Here is a 9,198-nt window from a genome sequence, read left to right as displayed (position 1 = left end):
TCATTTAACTTAGGTCACTCAATTAGGAAAGAAGAATGATTCTGAGAATAATTTCAGATCTCTCTCTCTCTCTCTATTGATACACATTTAGGTATATTTCAACATGTCCTTACAATGGACAAAATGGAACATTTATTTAGGTAGTATATGGTAATGGGCTCATGATGAACTGTCCAAGGACAGGTTAGTGGATAGACTCCAATGGCCAACTATGGGTTTGTGGTTAAAAATAAAAATAATGAAAAGAGAACTGACTTAGCTATTTGGCTTTCACTTTTCTCTTAGGAATAGTTGAGCTGCTGGAAGAGAATTCTGGAATAGCTTTGCTCTGTCCTCAGCTCTGTTCGTATGATTCTTTGTAAGAGCCAGGGAAAGTGGGAAGTAATTGATGTCTTAGGCTTCAGAAAGTTCTGTTAAATAGTGTCTACGGCATCAATTGGGGAGTTAAATAATGTCAACATGATCATGGAAATTATTAGGCTCCCCTGCTTATGGGATTAGATTGATGATATCTGATAGAGAAGACCAAGAACAAACACTGAATATTTCCTGAGATCAAGATATTAAAGTAAGATCCTACCACAAGAGGTGGGAAGAGTAGAATGATGGATATCATCATAAACCTGGAGGATGAAAGAGTTATGGGTAAAAGGATAAAAGAGTTATCTCCTCTCTGATTAGTTCTGGCCCCTGAAGAAATAGATCTGATAGGCTCCTGAAGGCTTACCATGTAGGAAGTCCAAACCATGGCTCCTGTGAGATGTGTATCTTGCTAGGGGGTTAATACAGTCATAGAAGTGCAGCATTGGGCCATTGCTTTGGAGAATAAGGTCCATCTCAAGCCTAAAAGGTAAGAGAACTGTGCATATCCACAGGTGATAGAATTATCCATTTGCAGATTTTCTTTGGGGGTTGACTCAGGTACTACAATGAAAACCCCCAAACTTTTAAAAATGCATGAAAGTTGATACATTACCCTAGGCAAGTTTCAATGCAATCAAATTTTAGTCACTCTATGTTTGTCTTTGTATATACTGTTAAAAAATATAGTAAGTGAGATGAATACTTTGGAAGATTATTTCCTGAGGCTTTTGTGCATCTTTCTGGGGAGATACTGAACGACAATAAATTTTCATGAAAATCAATTACATGGAACTTGTGCTTGTGAAAAATAAGGAAAGATTATTTCAACCCAGTACTCTGGAAAAGAGTGAAGAAGTGTCTGAGAAGTTTTGAATTGGAGTCAACTTTGCATGAACACAATTCTCTAGACAGAACCATCTTTTAGCCTCAGAAAGAAATAGATCTGCAACTCAGAGCAAAGCATTACATTTGAAATTTTAAATTAAGTGTGTACCCTAAAAATAACATTTGATCCCAATTTTTTACATGGCAAATGATAACACTATGATCTATTTGTTTAAGTCAGGCCATAATTACTGCCTAGTCCTAGATGGTTTTCTTCTGTTGTTGTTTTTTATGGTAAAAATGCTGTACAGACGGGTTACAGATACATGAGCAAGGTAATGAATACATTTCCTATTGAGCATTGTTGCCTCCTCCTTTGGTTTCCCACTACCATCCCTTCCCTCCTACCTCCACAACTATCCCCACACCAACTCTGCCGAAGTTTCCAACATAGGGTTTTATACATCTCATTGTCACCATGGGTCAAGATAGGGACACAAATATCATTTTTCTTGCTTGCTATTGTTTCTAATGCATTTATAATGTATCGTGGTTTTTTTTGTTTCTTTCATTGCATGTTTTCCCTCACATTATAACCCCTGTTTTCACTGTATTTGATGCTGGTGTCCTGCATCTTGTATATATATACACTTCTCTAATTCAGGGAGGGGAAGGGGGAAAAAAGAGTGCTTAAGTAAGGATACAGGTTGACCTTAGATGTTTATCTAGAAAATCTTTTATTTTAATGAAATTTCTAGTCTAAAGCAGACTGTGTAAAGTTTTGCCTGTTTCTAGTGCTTTCTTTAATTTATTTCTACAGTGTTGCATGCACTTTATTTATCTTAAAGTATAATTAACAGTAAGTGTTTTCACTGAGAATCAACATGTGTTTAGCATAAGCAGTAATATAGAATTGTGATCCCTCTGTTTTCTGAGAATTAGGGAAACAGCAACATTGAAAGGTGAAGGTGTAGGCATACTACTTAGTTTGTCTTTACTATGTCAGTTTCTCATATCACAAAGGGTGACCTCATATTTCATATTATGATCTTTTTTCTTTTCTTTTCTTTTTCCTTTTTGGCAGATTTGGACAATGGCAGCACACTGGATTATAACTTCATTTTGTTTGTGAGTCATCCATTAGATGGCAATGCTATCATACACATTTGGAGTTTTGGTTCTACTTCTGTGTAGTACCAAGTAAAGAATAGTTTTTCGTTCTCATGCTTCCAAACTAAGATTTACAAAGGATACTTTCTTTTAGTTAAGAGTAATTGTGGGTAAGACTCTTCCTGGGTGGGCTGTGCATGCTGGGTTTGAAAGTCATCATTTGACAACTTTATACGTTTTATTCAAGACTTCATATGCTTTTATGCTTTCAAACTAACATTCAAATTGTCTATCCAGCTTCTATATTTTTTAAAAATTGTGCAACTCATATAGAGATATGTGCTATACAACAGAATTTCTAATTTATATTATTCCACACAGTAGAAATTAAACTTTTATGCTATAATAATTAACAAGCAACAATAAAAGATCAAGAGTAACATTCTGGAAGAGAGGAGGGGAACAAAATGAAACTTAATTAGGGTAAGTGCTCAGCTCCTCTGAATTGTGTAGCCATTAGGAAAACCTTGAATTTTTCTAGTCCCCCCAAAAGGTCATGACTCAATGCTTGTACTACTGACACTGGTGTCCTGATGACTGTAGTGATGCAGATATCAGTAACTCCAGCAATGCCTGGAAACAGTATTAAGGATACAAATTCTCAGGTAGAGCCCAGAACTTCTGAATCAGACCTTCCATGCGTGGAACGTACCATATGTGAATTAACACATCTGCCAAATTAAGTCTTATGCTCACTAAAGTTTTAGATGTTCTGCTTTAGATTTCCCACTAGAAATGTGGGATTAGAAGATATTACTGATAATTGTCACTATGGAAATTAAGTTAAAAGGTGAATTGTATTATAATAATAGATTGTCAAAGCTCAGAGAACTCATAAATTTTATAGACCACGATAAAGACAATTTGCCCCATGAAGGTTAGAATGTGTTTGTGACTTTAACTAAGTAGCACTATCCCACAAAACTGTGAAATTTATGTAATCACTTAATCATAATAAAAAATGCAAAAAAATAAATAAATAAAAGTTTCTTGCATCTTAAAAAAGGTGAATTGTAAGCAAATAAGGAAAGGAATAATAATGACAATGAATGGTGTTGAGTAACTGAAATAAAATGAATATGATCGTAGTATCTAATTTACGAATTGAGTTACAATACAACACTCCAGAGGCATAGAGATAATTAGATGTTCTAATATCACATGTGTCCTTTTTGTGAGGACTAATTGAATCACTATGTATAAGCATATACTTTTAGTGTTTAATTGTATCTACTTATGTAGATAATTGTAAGTTTACCTGTAGCTACAAGAAACAATGGAGAAAAATACTATGTACTGTTACCTTGTTTTCCCCAATAGCAGCTTTGCACAAAGTATAGTACTGCATCACATCCAGGATATCACCACGGACATAGTAATGACAAGGAACATTCAAATAGCCACAAGGATTCTCTTGTTATGATTTAGTACCTACAACCACTTCCTGTTCCTTGCTTTTTCTTCAGTCCCTTTTTCTTTCGTTCTTTTGTCTTTTGTTTTCCATTTAATAAGTGTTTCACTTAAAGATAGTTACATAACTGGAGCTGTGTATTTGTGGTTCAAGCCTATAGTTCTAGCTACACTGGAGGCTGAGAGCTGAATAATTACACTTCAAAGCTGGCTGGGGCAGAGAAACCCACCAGACTTCATCTCCAAAATAAAGAATAAAATGAGAGGTAGAGGTCTGGCTTAAACGGCAGAGCCAAGCAAGTAAGCTAAGTGAGTGCAAAGCTCTGAATTCAAACCCTAGAAATACGCTCCACCCCCCCCCCACACACAGCTAAATGGAATCATACCTTTTGAAAATGGCATTTATTCATTCAATATAGTTCTCTGGAACTTCATCCAAGATACATGTATCGGTATTATATATTTTAATAATAATATCTAGTTCTTATCAATGCTGGAGATTTAACATAGAGCCACCAGAATGCTGGGCAAGCACTCCATAACTTGAGTCACAGTCCCATACCTTTTTGTTTTTGTCTTTTGAGATTAGGCTTAACTTTGATTGGGCTGGCATCAAACTCGAGATCTTCCTGTTTACACTTCTTGAAAAACTGAGATTACAGGTAGTAAGTACTTCATGTTGCTTCTTAACTTTTGCAGATGGATTTTGCCATTGTCTTGTCCTCTTTTATGAAATGTGTTAATTTTTTGTCTATGCTCAAACTGAATGATGTGTTGTTGAATGTTCAGACTCTGCACAATCCTATAGTTTATGCAGCAGTCACTTTTTCAATATGTAATATGTAAACATATTCTGTCACTCTGTAGATTAACTTTTTTGAGTTGTAGTAACAGGGTCATATGCAAAAGTTTTCAGTGTTGATGAAACTCAGGTTATCAATTTTTCTTTTATTGATTGTGCTCCAGGCATAAAGCCTAATACCAAATAGCTCTTGTTCTAGTTGCAGATCTGAAAGACTAATTCTTTTTCACGGAAGTTTTATGTTGTAAATTTAAGCTATTTTTCCAGTTAGAACAAATTTCATATCAGATTTGAGACGAGTTAAGGCTCTTCAGTTGCTCTTGCACTATTTGTTATAGACTGTCCTTTATTAGAATGCTCTATTGTTTATAATGAACAGTTTTTAAAGGGAAGGTAATTTTAAGCAAATTATGTAAGTGTAAGCATATATATATATATATATATATATATATATATATATATATATATATGAAACTGAAATACGGAGAAAGAAATAAGAGTAATGAATTGGGCTCAAGAGAACAATTTTGTTTATCTTGCCAGCTTGTGTCCTTAGGAGATCTAAAGAGACAGAAAAGAAAAAAATCCTTGAAGGGAATTAATCAGGGTGAATTAATTATACCACACAGTAGAGAAATATAGCACTATAAAACTCTATCACCAATTTTAAGATCAGCCTCAAGGAGGCAATCTGGAATTTTGTAGTGGAGGTAGGTGAACATCTTCCACTCCTCTGAAGCAGGGGTCCTCAAAGTAGGGGCATTGGAAAACCTTGAGATGGCAGATGAAAGTCTTAGAGTGTTATTGATACTAAATTATGTGCACATGCAAAAGAGTATAAATTATAAGCAGTATACTGCAGTGATCATTATATCATTAATATTTGTAAATGATTATTTTATACACAGTGATCATTAATAAATACAATCCATGGTAAGAAATAAACCATTATAACATTTTGTAGACTATTTTTTGTCTGGTCCTTCCCTTTCTAGTTTGATGAAAAATATTCACTTCATTATTTCTTTCTCTTTTATCACACTTTTATATAACTTTGCTTCTAAACTGTGTAATATTCAATTTGGTACTTTTGTAATGAGATCATACTTCCTGTGCATGACTTGCATTTCTCAAGTATATTTATATCTTTAAGACGTATTCATGTTGAGTTGTGTAGCTGTTGTGTGTTCATTTTCAATGCTGTGTCATATTTTGGCCTGTTAATTTAGATGCAACTCTAAGTTTTTAATGGATAGTAATATTCTTTCCAGGTATCTGCTAATATACAGACATCAATATTCTTTAATTAGTCTCTTAGCACTTATAAATGGCAAGGACTTCTCTAGGGTATGTTCTCGAGAGTAGAATTTCTACGCATTTTGAATATCTTCAGATTTATTGGATAATGCCAAATTGTTCTCTAGGCTAGTTATATCATAATGTATGAACACAAATTGTTTAGTAACCTAAGACTATTACAATCATTTTGAATAATCAATCTTTTTATATTTAAAATTCTTATACAGCTAATATGATTTTGAAAGACTATCTTATGGGATCTTTATTGCCCTCAGTTGATGATTTGATTAAGCAGAAGTTTAAAACTCTATCAGTCATTTCTCCCTACATATTATCTCTGAAATTTTTGCCTATTTTTGAATTTTTTAAATTATTTTTAATAAGAGTTGCCATTCAACAAAGCAGTTTACCAAGTCAGTGTGTCTTGATCAATGTCATGACATTCTCACACATCCCTCTCCACTTACTCCCTCCTTCACTTTCCTTAACTTTTAGAATATGCATTGCATATTTTTTTCCACTTAACAAAGTGCATATTGATCTGTGTCCTCTTTTCAACATTTTCAACCCTCTTTAACCCAGTCCTTCCTTTTTTCTTAATTTGTGGTATATATAATGAATTCTTGACTACATTCTCCCCCTTCATTTGTCTAGACTTCTTCCTTTGACCCTTCATGAGAGCACCCATTTCCTGGTATTTATTTTGGGAGCTTTGACTTAGTCCTTCTGAAGAATTATACTATTTGAATTCTTTGAGCTGTCCATAGAGTCACTGTCCTGGGGCATGAATGCAAGGCCTGGGCACTGTCCCTGAGCCTCTTTGTGTTGAAGACTAGTGAGCTATCACTTGAGCCACAGCACTACTTCCAGCTTTTTCTTAGTAGTTTATTGGATATAAGTGTCTCATGAACTTTCCTGCCTGGTCTGGCTTTGAACCATGATTCTCAGATCTGAGCCTCTTGAGTAGTTACTTATTTTTAATATCTTAGATATATATTTTCTGAAATACATAGGTGTATATACTTAGATTTCACAATTCCTGGTTTAGTTCAGAGGTTTGTTCACCAAGTCATGACAATGAAATACCATTGTATAAAGACCTTAGCTGTGAAATATCAATGAACAAAATACCAAGAGAATTTACAAGTGTGAAAGTTCCAAGAAGGTGGATTAGGGAATAGCATACGTCTGTGTCTCAGCACTTGAAGCCAACTGAGGTAGGAAGAAAGCCAGGTCAGGGCTAATGTAGGCTATATAGCAAGACTGATAAAACCAAAACACAAAAAACAACAAAAATCCTCTGATAATGATTAAATGAGAATTTTGTCTTCAGGAAATATAGAAGATATATAGTTTAATTATCTGGTAAACTATGAAATTATTTGCATATGTATTGTCATTAATTTATAATTAAGCAACATAGTGAAAGAATAGGGAGTTATAGGTAGATACTTATTTTCCTGAAAAATATATGTTGAAGTCTTAATACTCACTACCTCAGAATTTTGCCCTATTTAGAAATAGGCTCCTTACAGATATATTAAAATGTAATTATACGTGGGTATTGAAGGTTTCCAATATGATTGATTTTTTCTTACATAATACAAAAATAGCTATATGAAAAAAAATCTTCCCAAGGGCTGTACCAGATGTTGATGGACATAGACAATGGAGTCATGTAGCTACAAGCCAAGAAATCAAAAAGATGACAACATCCAAAAGAACTGTAAAGAAGAAAGCAGGATTCCCTTTAGTGAAGGGTGAGCAAGGCTCTTCTATCATATTGATCTCAGACTTCAGCTGTGAAAAAGTCTATTTCTGTTGTAAGTCACCAGTATGGTATAGTGTATTCTTGTTCTCCCTAAGAAATGAATGCCCCACATTTCCATGTATTTACTTTATTTTCTTCCATTGAAATAACAACTGTATTTCAGACAACTTTGGATGAATTTAGGTATCATCTCAAAGGGCATTAAAAATTGAATCTGAGTGCCTCATTATAATAAAATTAGCTGAATTTAAATACAGTGAAATGGAGTCTAAAGTACTATTCTTTAAATACTTGATAGAGATAGTGCCATTTAAATGATAATCCATAATAATTAAATTTATTCTTGAATGAGTGAGTTTTCCCCAGGGTTATGCAGATTTGCATTTAAATTAGCAGTAGAGTGGTATAGTGGTTTTGAGAGCTAAGGCAAATAAGAATCAGAGTCTCTCTCTCTCAATCCTTATCAGAAAATACCAGAACTCTGACTTGCACTGGGAAGTACTGCTGCCCCAAAGAGTACTTTATCTTTGAGTCAAAATGATCTAAAAAAGTAACACAAAGACAACCTTCAATGAAGGCTATTACAGGAAACCACTTAATTACAGTTTAGAAGAACATTATACTTTCATGGCTCTCACTCACATTGCATTTCTGCTCTTGAATTTTCCATTGTCTTTCAGGAATTAAGTCATCCAACTATACTTTGTAGAGAACCTGTCCTGTGCAATTTTTCCATATGCAAGAGTAAAAAATACAGATTCCAAAAGCCCTGCTCCAGTGGTGCTTATATTTCAAACCTGGATGGTTTCACCATGTCCCTTATTTGGCAACCTGGATATGATAATTCAATTCAATTTTTCCTCACATGGCTCTTGGTATCGTTTCAGGAGTCTGCATATTTTTCTCACAGCAATGCCTTAGCTTAAATTTGTTTTCTACCCAACTTTCAATCTTGAGATGCAAACAGATGCAGTTCTAAACAAGGTCCTTCTAATATCTCAAGAAAAGCCAAACTTCCTCCCCCCCAAAAAAGAGCAGTATGGTGAGTTGTTTGCTTCCCTCCCCCCCCAAAAATTGACAAGTTAAGTTTGTCAATTGTGAATAATACTACAGACTTAATAAATACGGGTTGAATGTAAGCTTATTGCTTAATCTCTGAATCTCATTTGAAAATATGAATTAATTTTATGTAATGTTTATTGATGATGGATTTAAATTGCAACACTACCAGATTTGACTACCACATTAAACATTAAAATAATACTTCTCAATTCACTTAGCTGAATAGTTTTAAAATATATTCTTGTGGAAAAAATGTGTTGGCATTTATTGAAGAACCACTTATATTTGTCAATAATAAATGATCCGCAAGGTCACCTGTGTAAAAAGCAAGATTAATTCTGTTTTCCTCAGCCAGAATATAAACAAGATGTTTCAGTAGGTGTTCCTTCAGCATTTATTGCTATAGAGATTTGTCACCTTTGTGGACTCATATAGTCTTATAGACTCTTATAGCTTCTTTTTTTTATTGTGAAAATACTGTACAAAGGGGTTACAA

This window comes from Dipodomys ordii, unplaced genomic scaffold, assembly GCF_000151885.1.
Source record: "Dipodomys ordii isolate 6190 unplaced genomic scaffold, Dord_2.0 Scaffold5, whole genome shotgun sequence".
NCBI lineage: Eukaryota > Metazoa > Chordata > Mammalia > Rodentia > Heteromyidae > Dipodomys > Dipodomys ordii.
Note: the sequence above shows the minus strand (reverse complement) of the source record.